The sequence below is a fragment of the Carcharhinus amblyrhynchos genome, chromosome 1, assembly GCF_965287045.1.
Source record: "Carcharhinus amblyrhynchos chromosome 1, sCarAmb.v2.hapA, whole genome shotgun sequence".
Classification (NCBI taxonomy): domain Eukaryota; kingdom Metazoa; phylum Chordata; class Chondrichthyes; order Carcharhiniformes; family Carcharhinidae; genus Carcharhinus; species Carcharhinus amblyrhynchos.
The window spans coordinates 125,476,953-125,493,035 of record NC_137324.1 but is presented as its reverse complement, the minus strand read 5'-3'; positions in this window follow the sequence as shown (position 1 = coordinate 125,493,035).

Here is a 16,083-nt window from a genome sequence, read left to right as displayed (position 1 = left end):
GTCGCGCCACTGAAGAGCCAATGGGTAATATCTCACAGCTGATACCAACTGCCTCATAACTGTTTAATGTTTGGCGGGGCATTAATTGGCTAAAATCTAGACTTCCCATCTGGGAAGAAGTCCTGCCTGAGAGAGCTACAGTCAACCTGATTGGTTGGCAATTCATTTTATGTGACATGGGTATCTCTGGCTAGCAAGCATTTATTGCCCATCCCTAGTTGCTCTTGGAGGGCAATTGAGAATTCATCACATTGCTGTGGCTCTTGAGTCATATGTAGGCCAGACTGGGTATGCTCACCCTTAGACCCCCAGGGGGAATCCCACAACAGGACCATGTGTGTATGAACCAGCTGTAAAGCTCACCAATGTGATGGCACGTTGGCACGGTTTTAAATTACGGTGAAGGGTCAATATCTGGCAGTTGGGGGGTGTTTATTTATATTAAAATATATTAAACTGTATTGAAAGCAGGTTCTCGCACATGATTATGTTGCCGGCGAGGTACGGCGAAAATCAGGAATCACTTGTGAGATTCGTGATTTCCGGCTTCTGCAGAATCTTGATCTCCCGCCGCCAGTCTCATGGACAGACAGAGTGAGCTCGAGATCCTGCCCAGAATGTGCAAGCTGGTGTTCTAACTAAGATATATCACTCTATTGAAATAGATGCACAGACTCAAATGGACAAGCCCTAATCCTGTGGCAAGATTAGTCTTGTTCTACCATGCAAAGTACAGGACTTGCAGCAGTTCAACATATTTGAATGGAGAAAGAACCAGATGGTGAAATGTTGTTCATATGCAACTTTTGTGGGAGCAGCACATTGCTAACAGCAACTTCTGCATTTTTATATTTAGCTCCCCATCTGTACACCTCAAGCTTTCTCTCCAATTTGTGCTTAAATCATGACAATCACTTTGAGCTTTTTTTACAGGTAAATTTTAATTCATTTGTTTGCATCCAATGATCTCAAACTGCTGATGATCTGGCCTATTTCTAGCATCTCCATCACCACTAGCATCCCAAGCCACTGAATTTCTGCAGCAAGCCCTTCCCATCTGTGACCATGAGTTACAAACACAGTGGTAGGCATCGACCTGGACATCTTTCTTCCTGTGTTGGTGTCTTCCTTATGCAAGATGTGAGTAAAACTCAAAAGTATAAAGACCTTATTGGGAAGGAAAGGAGGAGAATACCTGTTGAGGTAATTTTTAAAATTCATTTGTGGGACATGGGTGTTGCTGGCTGGCCAGCATTTATTATCCATCCTTAGTTGCCCTTGAGAAAGTGGTGGTGAGCTGCCTTCTCAAAACCTTGCAGTCCACGTGCTGTGGGTTGACCCACAATACTGTTATGGAGGGAATTTCAGAATTTTGACTGAGCCACTGTGAAGGAACGGTGATATATTTCCAAGTCAGGATGATGAGTGGTTTGGAGGGGAACATGCAAGTGGTGGTGTTCCCATGTATCTGCTGCCCTTGTCCTTCTCAATGGAAGTGGTCATGGATTTGGAAGGTGCTGTCTAAAGATCTTTGGTGAATTGCTGCAGTGGTAAATGGCATTGGGTTTTCATGCTGTTAAAATTTATGTTATGTAGAGTGGACCAGAATTTTTATTCACTTAAGATTAGTAGTAAGAACGTAAGAATAGAAGCAAGAGAAGAATTTTTCCTTCCCCCTCAGCCCCCCTCCAACACTACCCTCCCACCCTCTGAGCATGCTCCACCATTCAATAAGACTATGGCTGATCTGCTGCCACAACTTTACTTTCCCACCCACTCCCCATGTCCCTAAATTCCCTTAGTGCATAAAAATCTATGTTCAGCAGCTGTGTATCCTCAGCCCTCCGGGGTAGGCTCAAACTTTGCAGGGCTTATTGCATTGGCCTCTGGTGTGGCCTCCATTTCCATTGGTGTGGAAGGTCTGGATTGCAGGCAGGATGCATGGGGCACTGTGGTGGTTGATTATTGTAGTTTAGATACCTACAATAGATAACACTGGTTTTGTACGTACAGTCATTTATCACTGCAGCAATTCACTATCCAAGGAAACCAAATAGCTATTTGGCTATGGGGCATGACCTTGTACCACTGCCAATTTGTTGTGACTAGTGTAATCTGGATGCTGACTGTTTGACCAGGCTCTAGAGGAGTGTGTAACCAATTCTGAGATAATACCTCTTTCCCCTTCATCACTGCTGCATAATGATACTGCTTACTTTGTTCCGACCTTTGGTTGCAAGAGGAGCTAACTATACAAAAAGGGCTGATACTGCATGGTCAGAGATTCATCATCCCTATGTCTTTGCAGAGGTAATACCCACAGCAACTCCTACCAGTGACATCCAGGGTTGGAGGGAATCATGGTACTGGTGCACCTAGAGAACATGCACTGTACAAACAATGGCACACCCTGTCTGGACATGTTTCACAGGCTGAGGAGTTGTATTTAATGGGTCCCCATTAAATTTAAGAGAGTGTATGCCTGTACCTTCTGTGATTTGATGGATAGGTGGGCACCACAGTAGATAAGCCATGGTTTTCAAATTTTATCTGGTTGTTGGTGACGTTTCTATCGAACATGAGCAAGTTGATGCAGCAGAGCCCCTTGCCATTCAGCTAACTCCTGACATCATGTAGAAGTATTGGATTCCAATAACTGGTGATCAGGAAGCAACAAGAACAGATGTTTATTAACAGTAATTGAGCAATTTTTACAAGCTGTGTCCGCACGCTGGAAGAACTCCTGCACTGCTGACAAATGATCCCTTTTGTACCCGTATCATCTCAACATCCATGTTACCACCTGGTCTACAAGACCATCTCGGAATTTTATACCTTTTAGTGAGACCACTTCTCATTTTTCTAATCGTTGGAGAATAAAGGCCCAATCAACTCAACCTCTCTTTAGAGGACAACATCTGATTCCAAAAATCTATATCATAAACCTTATTGTAATCCTACTAAGGCAAGTATATCCTTCTTTAGATCAGGAGAGTAAAACTGTACACAGTATTCCAGGTGTGGTCTCATCAAAGCTCTATATAATTACACCAAGACATCTTTACCTTTCCACCTCTTGTGTTAAAGGCTTATAGAATATCTCCCTCCTTATTTGCTTATTTTGCCTGCCTGATAACTCTTGAATCATATAGGAGGATGCTTCTGCAAACCCATATTTATTATTCTTTCATTTCTTTTCTTTATATTCTTCCTACCAGATGGATAATTTGTCACTTATCCACATTGTACTCTTTCTGTCACCTTCTTGCTCAATCTCTTTATGTCTTCCTCACAGCTTACTTTCCCAATTAGCTTTCTACCATCAGCAAATATGGATGCATTATATTCAGCCTCCTCATCTAAATAATTGATGCAGATTGAAAAAGCTGAAGTCAAAGCACTCATCGTGTGGTATCCCATTCTTCAGAGCCTGCTGACATGTAGATGACCCATTTATTCTTACTGTCTGCTTTCTGTCTGTTAACGAATCCTCAAACCACACAGTATATTTCCACCAATCCCATGGAATCTAATATTGTGTAACAACACCTTAATTATTGCCTTATTGTATGCTTTCTGACAATCCAAATATACTACTTCTACTAATTCCCATTTATACCCTCCAAAAACGCCATCAAATTTGTTAAACATGATTTTCCTTTTGTAAGACCGTCTCAGCCCTATCCAATCATGTTGTGATTTGCCAAGTGCCTTATTACTCTGCCCTTCAGAACAGATTTCCTGCTCCTAATGTCATACTAAATAAACTGTTTTATCTCTTCCTCTTTTCATGGTAAAGTTTGCTAAGTTTTGTCCGTTTTTGTTGTAAATTTGGCGACATAGGCTTGAAGCTTTATTTTCACTGAGTAGGTTGTTGGCATAAAGTTTAAAATGAGTGTCACAAGTAGACTTACATTACCATCACAGTGAAGTTACTGTGAAAATCCCCAAGTTGCCACACTCCAGTGCCTGTTCGGGTACACTGAGGAACAATTTAGCAAGACCAATGCACTAACCAGCCCGCCTTTTGGACTGTAGGAGGAAACTGGAGCACCCGGAGGAAACCCACGCAGACACTGGGAGGACATGCATGCTTTGCACAGATAATGACTCAAGCCAGGAATCAAACCCGGATCTCTGAAGCTGTGAGGCAGCAGTACTAACAACTGTGCCACTGTGCCATCTGAATGGGTGCAGGAGCAGTGAGTGGGACGGTATTTCATCAATCACAGTTTTGTAATCTGGCTTTTTGATCTTCTATTGCTAACTTGCTAAGGTTTCTTTTACAAAAGCTGCTAACAATGATCAATCCTTTTGACAGCAATTTCTTGGTTATTTAGTCAGAACAATTAGCTAATAAAAAGCAGCTTTAGGGGAAACTATTTTATCAACTGGATCCAAACTGTCCCTGCTGAGTTTTCCCTCTAATTGATATTACCAACTAAAGGACACAACGTGGTACTGGGAGGAATCTAATGTTGTTATAATTTTCTCAAAAGTCAGTTTAAATCACTGAAATCAGTTGAAATTAATAGCAAATAGGCTCTGGGGAACAAAACTGACAATCAACGATATCATGTATGAGCGAGTTGTATATATCTCTTCACTGGCTTTATCACTCAATAATGTATTTCTTATGGCTGAGCCCACACCGCTTTTAGCATAAAGGCCATCAGTCACGTTGTCAACCATCGTTTTCACAAAGCCAACTGCTTACATTACGCGGCTAAGAACTATCAAGTCCATGAAGAAAAAAACAGCCAGCGTCTGAACAATGCAATGGATGAGCCAAGGATATGCCACATGATTTACAATTGAACAGTTAATTGCTGCTCTGAACTCCATGTAAATGTTGAACCTTGGGAAAAAAATTCTGTTGCTGGAGAGATTTGAATTATCATTGAGGTTCCAGATCTGACCTATTCAAGTGCCTGAAAGCAACCACTGAGCATCAGAGAAGCATTCATAGAATACCTGCAATGCAGAAAGAGGCCATTCAGCCCATTGATTCTGCAATGACTGTCTGAAAGAGAATCCCACCCAGGCCCTTTGCCCTATCTTCATAAACTTGGAACATTTGCCATGGCCAATCTACATAACCTGCACATCTTTGGACTGTGGGAGGAAACCGGAACACCCGGAGGAAACACGGGGAGAATGGACAAGCTCCACACAGACAGTCATTCAAGGCTGGAATCGAACCTGGATCATTGGTACTGTGAGTCAGCAGTGCTAACTACTGTGCCATCACTCTGCCCATTCTACGAGGCCAGAGACTTCCCTATATTCTGCAAAGTCCTCTGGCCCTAAACATCATGAAGCTTCTGAGTGTGTGTGAAATTCAGAAACAAAAGCCTCAATTCTTTGTCCAGACAAAATGAGCTGAGTGTACAGCAGAAAGGTCCTGGATAATGGGAGCTGTGTACCAGATCAGTAAGTAGGGCAGGAGGTAAATATTGGTTTGGTTTAAAGTAAGGTAAGGGCTGCTCCAAAAGGAAAAGGGAAATATTAATGTAATTAATTAAGTTAAAGGAGGACTAAGTTTCAAGTCTTCTAACTTGTGGGAACACCATCACCTCCAAGTTTCCCTGCAGACCACACACCATTCTGGCCGAAAATATTTTATCGTTCCTTCAGCATCTCAGGGTTGCCTGAAGGTGTCATCTGGAACCCTGTTGCCATCAGGGCAGTGGAGTATTCAAGCAGTAAAGTACTGAGTCAGTCTGTAACAGGCAGGTCTGTCAGCCCCATGGAAATGGATGAAGCTGAGTTACCAGTTCCTGGGGAGATGCCTAGTATGGTGCTTACTTCAGAAAGCACCCCAGTGGAAACACCCCCGAATGAGGAGTTACAGTGCTCCAACTAGAAATCGGAAACTACCTGAAAGACTCAATTTGTGAAGAATAGAATGCATGCGTTTAATGTACTAATTATTTGGGATTGAGTAATTTGATTATGCAGAAAAGAACTTAGAGATGAGGACTGAGGTGTTTCTCCCCTTTCAGGGGCGATCTGCGAAGAGAGTGACATGAACTGAGTAACCAATCAAGGACCAGGGTGGGGGACCATCCTGGCAAGAAGCCATTCAGCCCATTGAATCTCCACCAGCTCTCTGACAGAGCATCTTACTCAGGCCCTATCCTGGTAACCCCAATATTTACCCTGCTGACTCCCCTAACTGTTGCACCTTGGGACACTAAAGGATAATTTAGCATGGTCAAGCAACCTGGCCTGCACATCTTTGGACTGTGGAAGGAAACCAAAGCACCCGGAGGAAACCAGGAGAATGTGCAAACTCCATACAGTCACCTGAGGCTGGAGTTGAACCCAGGTCCCTGACACTGTAAGTGTTAACCACTATGCCACCATGCCACCCATAACCCTGGAAGCTGACTGGCAGCCACGAGGCTGCAAGTCTCTGTATTATATTTATATGTAAATAAGTGCTGCAGCTGTTATTTACCTAACTGGTGAACAGGAATTATTACACCAAACAGAAAACAAGTTTTGACCTTGATGTTGTTGCTTCCTATAGGAAATAAAATCTGAAGTAAGGCATTTTGTGAAATGAATGTCCATCAGTTAATAGTGATGAATGTATGAGCCTTCTATTAAAATTCTTGGATGAAATCTACAAGGAGGTGTGATTACACTTGCAAGCATCAGGTCCAAATTCAAGTACTTGTCATCTTTAATTCACATGACCACAATAAGGATTTTGGGCTCCAAGTGTAAATGTTCAATATTTTCTAAAATCCACTTCTTGGCAAATGGATTATAGATGATTTTAAGCTTGAAATTTATACATCTCATTTCTTCCCAAATTTCTGCTTTTCAGGTAGGTCACTGAATATGTAGTGTCTAATAGCAGGGTTATTCATATGGACCTTGAGATATCTCTTGCTCCCTTCGCCGGCCTATCCATGATAAACTGCTGACCAGACTTCTTTGCTGCTCTCCATAAATTTTAGCTTATCCAAAACTCAGTTCCCCACATCTTGTCCTCCACCAAGGCTTATTCATCCAGCACTCTGTTCCTTGCTGGATTTGCAATGGCTCCCAGTCACCTAATGTCATCAATTTTAAATTTTTATCCTTTATATACCATCTAAAGGGTATCAGGAGTGTGATGGAATATTCCTCACTTGTCTGGATGGCTCCAACACTCAAGAAACTTGACACCATCCAGGACAAAGCAGCCTGTTTGATTGGCACCACAAATCCACAAATATCCATTCCGTCCACCACCGACGCTCAGTAGCTGCAGTGTGTACTATCTACAAGGAAGATGTACTGTAGCAATTCACCAAAAATCCTTAGACAGCAGTTTCCAAACCCACGATCACCTCCATCTAGAAGTAAGGGCAGCAGATACATGGGAACACCATCACCTGCAAGTTCCCCTCCAAACCATTCACCATTCTGACTTGGAAATATATTGTCAGCTCTCAATATATTGTCATTCCTTCGTAGTTGCTGGATCAAAATACTAGAATTCCCTCCCTAATGGCATTATGGGTCAAGCCACAGAACATAGACTGCAGCAATTCAAGAAGACAGCTTACCACTATCATCCCAGGTGACATTGGGATGAGCAATAAGTACCAGCCAGCCAGCAATGCCCATGTCCCACAAATGAATAAAAAAAAACTCACAATCTCATAGCTCTGCAGCATGCACCAGCTTGAACTCTCCAACCCTCTGATTCCAGATTCTTGTATCTCCTCATTATTTCTCTCCAGCATTGAAGACAAGGTTTCAGCTGAACTGGCTTAATGATCTTGAACTCCTTTTCTAAACTGCCCCATCTCTTCATCTTCTTTTGATCTCCCATTAGATTTATTTTCCTTTGGCTTGGTGTCTGCTTTTCATCATGATTCTTTGAAATGTCTTGGGGTGTTCCTCTCTTTTTAATGGCACGTTGCAGCAGCAGTTGTAATAGTTTTTTTTTTATTATTCATTCACGGGATGTGGTCATTTTCTGGAAAGACAAGCATTTTCTTTTTCCTATCCCTCGTCACGCTCAAGAAGGTGGGCCACTTCTTAAACTGCTGCAAATCTATGTGACATAGGTATACCCATACGGAGGGAATTCCAGATTTTTAATCTGAAAAGGGAACAGCAAAATATTTTCAAGTTAGATGGGGTATATTGTGTGAAAATGTACTAATAGAAAAACAGAATATTATTTAAACGGAAGGAGCATACCAAATGATGTTACATTTCCTTGCACATGAATCACAAAAAATTAGCATGCAGATAAAGAAAGCAATTAAGAAAACAAATGGAATGTTGGCCTTTATTAGAAGGGGTGGAGTATAAGCATACGGAAGTCTTGTTACAAATATACAGGGCACTAATAGACACCACACCTCGAGCACTGTGTGCAGTTTTGGTCTCCAAAGCATTAGTGGCAGTTTGGGAAGATTTACTATTAGCTAATTCCTGGGATGAACGGATTGCTTTCTGAAGAAAGATTATGCCAGTTTGATCGATACTCATTGGAATTTAGAAGTATGACAGGTGACCTGATTGAAACATAGAAAATTTTGAGGAAACTTGACAGGGTAGATGCCGAGAGGGTGTTTTACTTTGTTGGGAAATCCGGAACTAGGCATGGGATTTTATGGCTTTGCTCGAGTGAGATCGGAAATTACTGCCCAAGGTCAATGAACATTTTCATTGTCCGTCTCTTGCCCACTCTGATTTTGTGGCGGGCAGGGTGATAAAATTTCAGCTTCGGGGTCTCTATTTCAGAATATTGGTTCTCCACTTAAGATGGTAATAAAGAGGAACTCCTTGTCTCAGACAGTTATTGATCTTTTGAATTCTCTGCCCCAAAGAGCAGTGGAGGCTGGATCATTGAATACATTCAAGGCTGACATGGACAGATTTACAAGGGAGGCAGGCAGGAAAGTGAAGTCAAGGCCACAATCAGATCAGCCAAGACCTTACTGGCAAATGTGAGGGGCCAAATTGTCTACTTGTGTCCCTATTTCTTTTCTTTTAATGTTCTAAATCAGGCAGGTATGTGGCTTGGAAGGGAACTTACAGATGGTGATGCTGCCATATTATCTGGCATGCTTGTTTACCCAAGTTGTATAGGTTATGGGTTTGAAGGTTGTTGTTGAAGGAGCCTTGGCGAGTTGCCACAGTGCATCATTTGGATGGTCACACGACTTTCACTGTAGTTTGGTGTTAAGAGTGAATCTTTAAGGTGGTGGGATGGGTTGCTGATCAACTGGGCTGCTTGAGTGTTGTCAAGCTCCTTTAGTGTCATTGGAGCCGCACTCATACTGGGAAGTTGAGCTTATATTCTCAGATCAGGTGATTCGCTTGCAGAACAATACTATTTTCAATTATCAAGCATCCTTGTGCTAGCATCAGTAGATGATATAGAAAATGAGCAGGATCAGACAGTTAGAGCAGCAGTAAACATGTCTGCATAGAGTGACTGGGTGCACATCACATGAATGTTCTGTGACACCACAACCCCAATAAACTGGCAATTACCAGAATTAGCACATTCAATAGGAAATCGTTGAGCAGAAAGACAAGAGTGGATGCATTACACTGTGAAGAAACTTGAAAACATAAAGGGGAAGAGCCGTGCCAAATCATTCTGGTGATATTCACAGAAAATATGAATGCTCAGATCTTGAGCTGCATATTGTGCCACGTATTTATATGTAATTGCATGGAATAAGCCAAGCTCAAGATCAGAATTGACAGTAATTGAAAAGCTGCATAGGAGAGAAGGCATTTGCAGGAAGGTCACTCTATGTGTAGGTTGCTATTGGGTAGTTTCAGGCATTTGTTGCAAGGTACGACAAATTAGTATCCGGCACACTGACCCTTCTCACTTCACCAATCATTTGGCAACTAATTTCTTTTTGTCACTTCTGCAACTTGTACTCTGCCATCAATTTGGAACTTGTGTCTTTTCCATGATGAAGTGTCTTTGCAGGAGGAAGTTATTCAGCATGCAGCAGAAGAGTGGTCTTGAGATTGTGGGATTGTACAGTGACCTGTATCCTGATCAGTCTAGACATTTGATGTGGATAATTCAAAGCATCGTTGTACAGTGTGCCTGATAATGTGATTTGGAAACAAAGGCGGCATTTAAAGCATGCACAGTTGTGGTGAATGAGATTCATTAAAACCTAAGGCCTGGATTTTCCACCCACTCTAACAGACCCACTGCCATTTCACTCACAAAGATGGGCTGATAGCACTCCAGGCCATCCAGGCACAGTGCTGCAATGGCTGGAGGAGAGTTCCACAGTTTCACAACCATTAAGTAAAGAACCTCCTCCTCCACTCTGTCCTAAATCTGCTCCTCCTTATTACGCAGCTATGCCCCATAGTTCTGGTTTAACTCAAAGACAAAGAACAAAGAAAATTACAGCACAGGAACAGGCCCTTCGGCCCTCCAAGCCTGCCCCGACCATACAGCTTAACTTAATTAAAATCCCCTACTCTTCCATGGACCATATCCCTCTATTTCCATCATATTCATGTACTTGTCAAGATGCCCCTCAAAAGTCACTATCTTATCCGTTTCCACTACCTCTCCCGGCAATGCGTTCCAGGTACCCACTACTCTCTGCGTAAAAAAATCTGCCTCATACATCTCTTTTACACATTGCACCTCGCACCTTAAACTTATGCCCCCTAGGCTCTTTCACCCTGGGAAAATGCTTCTGACTATCCACTCTGTCCATGCCTCCCATAATCTTGTAGACTTCTATTAGGTCTCCCTCAACCTCCGTCACTTCAGTGAGAACAAACCAAGTTTCTCCAACCTCTCCTCATAGCTAATGCCCTCCATATCAGGCAACATCCTGGTAGATCTTTTCTGTACCCTCTCCAAAGCCTCCACATCCTTTTGGTAGTGCAGCGACCAGAATTAAACACCATATCCCAACTGCGGCTTAACTAAGGTTCTATAAAGCTGCAACACGACTTGCCAATTTTTAAACTCAATACCCCGGCTGATGAAGGCAAGCATGCCCTATGCCTTCTTGACTACCTTCTCCACCTGCATTGCCATTTTCAGTGACCTGTGTACCTGTACACCCAGATCCCTTTGTCTAACAATACTCTTAAGGGTTCTGCCATTTACTGTATATTTCCTATCTGCATTAGACCTTCTAAAATGCATTACCTCACATTTGTCCAGATTAAACTCCATCTGCCATCTCTCCGCCCAGGTCTCCAACTTGACTATATCCTGCTCTATCCTCTGATGGTCCTCATTGCATTCTGCAAAACCACCAACCTTTGTGTCGTCCGCAAACTTAATAATCAATCCAGTTACATTTTCCTCCAATACATTTATATATAATACAAACAGCAAAGGTCCCAGCACTGATCCTTGAGGAACACCATTTGTCAGAGCCCTCCATTCAGAAATGCACCCTTCCACTGCTACCCTCGGTCTTCTTTGACTGAGCCAGTTTTGTACCCACTTTGCCAGCTCACCTCTGATCCCATGCGACTTCACCGTCTGCCATAAGGGACCTTGTCAAAGGCCTTACTGAAGTTCATGTCAACAACACCCACTGCCCTAACCTCAACAATCATCTTTGTCACTTCCTCGATAAACTCGATCAGGTTCGTGAGACACGACGTCCCCTTCACAAGACCATGTTCCCTCTCACTAATACATCTACTTATTTCCAATTGGGAATAAATCCTGTCTCAAAGAATCCTGTCCAATAATTTCCCTGCCACTGATGTAAGGCTCACCGGCCTGTAATTACCTGGATTATTCTTGCTACCCTTCTTAAATAAAGGAACAACATTGGCTATTCTTCAGTCATCTGGGATGTCCCCTGGAGCCAGTGAGGATCCAAAGATTACGCTCAAGGCCCAGCATTTCCTCCCTTGCCTGTCTCGGTATTCTGAGGTATATCCCACCAGGCCCTCGAGACTTGTCTCTTAATGTTTCTCAAGAACCCCAATACCTCCTCCTTTTTGATCTCAACATGACTCAAAATATCTACATATCCTTTCCCAGACTCATCATCCACCATGTTCTTCTCTTTAGTGAATACTGACTCAAAGTACTCATTTAATACCTTGCCCATTTCCTCTGACTCTACGCATAGATTCCATCCCTTGTCCTTGAGTGGGCCAACTCTCTCCCTGGCTACCCTCTTGCTCTTTAGTGAAACTTGTCAGTGGGGACAACTTCCCTGCTTCTGTCTTAAGTGTTCCCTTCACAATTTTATGTGTTTCTATAAAATCCTCTCCTCATTCATTTAAATTCCAATGAGTATATGTTGAGGGAACTGGGGCTTTTCTCTTTAGAATGGAGGAGAATGAGAGGTGACTGAATAGAAGGTTATAAGAGGATGAGGGGTATAGATAGAGTGGATGTTCAGAGACAATTTCCTCGGGTGGATGTAGCTGTTACCGGGGGCATAACTATAAGGTTCATGAGAGATATAGGAGGGATGTCCGAGGTAGGTTCTTTACTCAAAGAGCGGTTGGGTGTGGAATGCACTGCCTGCTGTGATAGTGGAGTCGGACACTTTAGGAACTTTCAAGCGGTTATTAGATAGGCACATGGAACACACCAGAATGATAGGGAGTGGGATAGCTTGATCTTAAGTTCAGACATTGCTCAGCACAACATCGAGGGCCGAAGGGCCTGTACTGCTGTACTGTTCTATGTTCTATGGTCCCAGTCTACTCAGTCTCTCCTCATAAGCAAAACCCTCTCAACTCCATAACCAACTGAGTGAATCTCCTCTGCACTCCCTTCAGTACCAGTCTATCCTTTCTCAGGTAAGGAAACCAAAACTGTACACAGTACTCCAGGTGTGGCCTCACCAGCACTCTATACAGCTGCAACATAATCTTGCAGTTTTAAAATTCCATCCCTCTAGCAATGAAGGACAAAATTCTATTTGCCTTCTTAATTACCTGTTGTACTTGCAAATCAACTGTTTGTGATTCCTGCACAAGGTCACCCAGGCCTTTCTGCACAGCAGTATGCTGCAATTTTTTTACCTTTTAAATAATAGTCCACTTTGCTGTTATTCCTACCAAAATGGATGACCTCACATTTATCAACATTGTACTCCATCTGCCAGACCCTCGCCCACTAAAACTATCGATAGCCCTTTGCAGATGTTCAGTGTCCTCTGCACACTTTACTCTACCGCTCATCTTAGTGTTAGCTGCAAACTTTGACACACTACACTCCAAATCCAAATCATCTATGTAAATTGTAAACAATTGCGGTCCCAACACTGATCCCTGAGGCACATCACTATCACTGATTGCCAATCAGCAAAACATCCATTTACCCCCACTCTTTGTTTTTTTGTTAGTTAACCGATCCTCTATCCATGCTAATACATTACCTGTAACGCCATGCACCTTTATCTTATGTAGCAGCCTTTTGTGCAGCCCTTGTCGAATGCCTTCTGGAAATCTAGGTGCACCACATCCACCAGTTCCCCATTGTCCACCATGCTCATAATGTCCTCATAGAATTCCACTAAATTAGTTAAACATGACCTGCCTTTCATGAACTCATGCTGTCAATTTCTATCCAGATGTCTCGGTATTTCTACTTTGATGATAGATTTGAGCATTGCCCATTACAGAAATTAAGCTAATCGGCCTACCAGTCCTTTGTCTACCCCCTTTTTTAAACAGTGGCGTCCCATTTGCTGTTTTCCAATCTGCTGGAACCGCCCCAGAGTCTAGTGAATTTCCGTAAATTTCCACAAGTGCAATTGTTAATCCCCCCGCCATCTCTATTAGTACCCTCGGATGCATTCCATCAGGGTCAGAAGACTTGACTACCGTTAGCCCATTAGTTTACCTAACACTGCTTCTTCAGTGATAATGATCGTTTCTAAGTCCTCACCTGCGATAGCCTTCCTGTCATCAATTTTTGGCATGTTATTTGTGTCTTCCACTGTGAAGACCGATACAAAGGTTTCCAGTCAGAGTGTTCATATTTGAACAAAAGCAAAATATTGCAAATACTGGAAATCTGAAACAAAAAACGCTGGAAACGCTCAGCAGACCAGGCAGCATCTGTGAAGAGAGAATCATGCCTGAATTTTACCATTGGTACCAGGACCCATCCAACTAAGGTTAGCAGGCAGGAGGGGCAGCAGCTCTGAAGCCTCACCAGGCATGGGTTGCTGTTGTGAACAGGCGATCTGTGCTGGGTAAATTAAAAAATATATATATTTTAAAAATCATAGGTCTGAATATTAAAGGGGAAATATCTCCAAAGAGATTTTTTGAGTTCTCCTTATTATTTGTGTAATCCCTCCCCCCCCCACTTCGAGTTATTGAACCTGGCCCACCAGGATGTTGTAGGAAGGCCTCCTTTATCTGGCCCCCTTCCATGCAACTGATGATCAGCCCTGCATCAGCTAAGTGCCAAAAGCCAAGTAAAATAGCCCTTAATGTAATTATGGTAACTGACTACTCACTTCCTTGGAGTGGGCATCTGGTCCCTGAACCTGGAAAGTGTACCGGACAATGAGACCTTCTCGGGTAGCTGACCACACATGCCTCCCTAGGAATTTAACAGCACGTCACCCTCCCGATGCTCATCCTGAGGGCTGGTAAAATGCTAGCCAGTGTGTCAAGTTGATGGTCCCATCATAAATTCTGATGAACTCTGCCACTCTCTTCATAGATGGTGCCAGGCTTGTTGAATGTTTCCAACATTTATGTTTTTCATTTTTGAAGCTGTACTTGAGGGTAGAACCTTGCCCAAGAAGATGGAGGCTGAGGAAGACTTGTGGGGGGGGGGGGGGGGGGGGGGGGTGCGGGGAGATGTGGGGGAGGGGAGTGTTGGTGCAGGGATGGGTGCTGCATTCTGCTATACAGGGTTCAAGTGTGGCCATGGACTTCAGTGGAGTTTGCGCTTTGTCAAGTGGATTGTCCAACACTGCACAGATACAAAGCTTTACGTGGCAAGACATGAGGTATAAAACTGCAGCATTGCATTATAAGCCAATGTGTGAAGAGGTATGGAAGTGGGGCAAAATGGTGGCCCAGTGGTACAGTGGTTGGCACTGCTGCCTCACAGCGTCAGAGCCCCAGGTTCAATTCTGGCCTCTGGTCACTATCTGTGTGGAATTTGCATATTCTCCCCGTGTCTGCTTGGGTTTCCTCCGGGTGCTCCGGTTTCTTCCCACAGACCAAAGATGTGCAGGTTAGATGGATTGGCTGTGCTATATTAACCCTAGTGCCGGGGGATTAGCAAGCTAAAAGAAATGTGGGGTTACGGGAATAGGGTCTTGGTGGGATTGTGGATGGCGCAGACTCAACGGGCCGAATGGCCTCCTTCTGCACTGTAGGGGTTCTATAAATAAGTAGGAAGAGAAAGAATAATAAATAAAAATGACATTAGTCTTGAGTTTGGGAAATTTCTATGATGTCTCTGTGCTCCCGAGCCCTTTATTGCCTCAATACTCAGGATTTTATTCAGGATCAAGGGTTTCAGCTTAAATAAATAAGTTTAAATAAATAAATAAGCTTAAATAAGCTGTATTTGCTGGCACCGGGGTTACATGCAGCCTTTTCCTGAAACCAAGAGTAAATTCTTAAACTTGTGACAGCATATCCGTATTTTGTATGTGTTAGTGAGCTTGATGTTCGTCATGAATCAACATCTTATGAAAGGCAGCAATGTGGAATGTCCTAATAAAATGGATGTGCAATTGGAAAATAGATGAACAGTTGCCAAAGAGCTGTATATTGCTTTTTTGTGGTGGTGCACAAGATTGAATTGCTATTAAAATGCCTTTTAAGACAACTTTACTACATTTCTCTAAAGTGTAAACACTTTCACTGTGGCAACCTTGAGCAGCCCAGCAAATTTCTTCCTTATTTACACCCCAAGTCCATCATTCAGGTGAGAGCAGCCCAAATGTATCGCAATGTTAACTCTCATCCTTTCTGTCACCTACATTTTAGGATATATTTGAGCGTACTCGTAACTGTAGGGGTCTTATATTGTAATGGTGCTATCCTGCCTTTTCTCTCATTTTCTGATTTCTAGTAAAGGTTAGCAGCAAACCTTTATCACCCATCCCA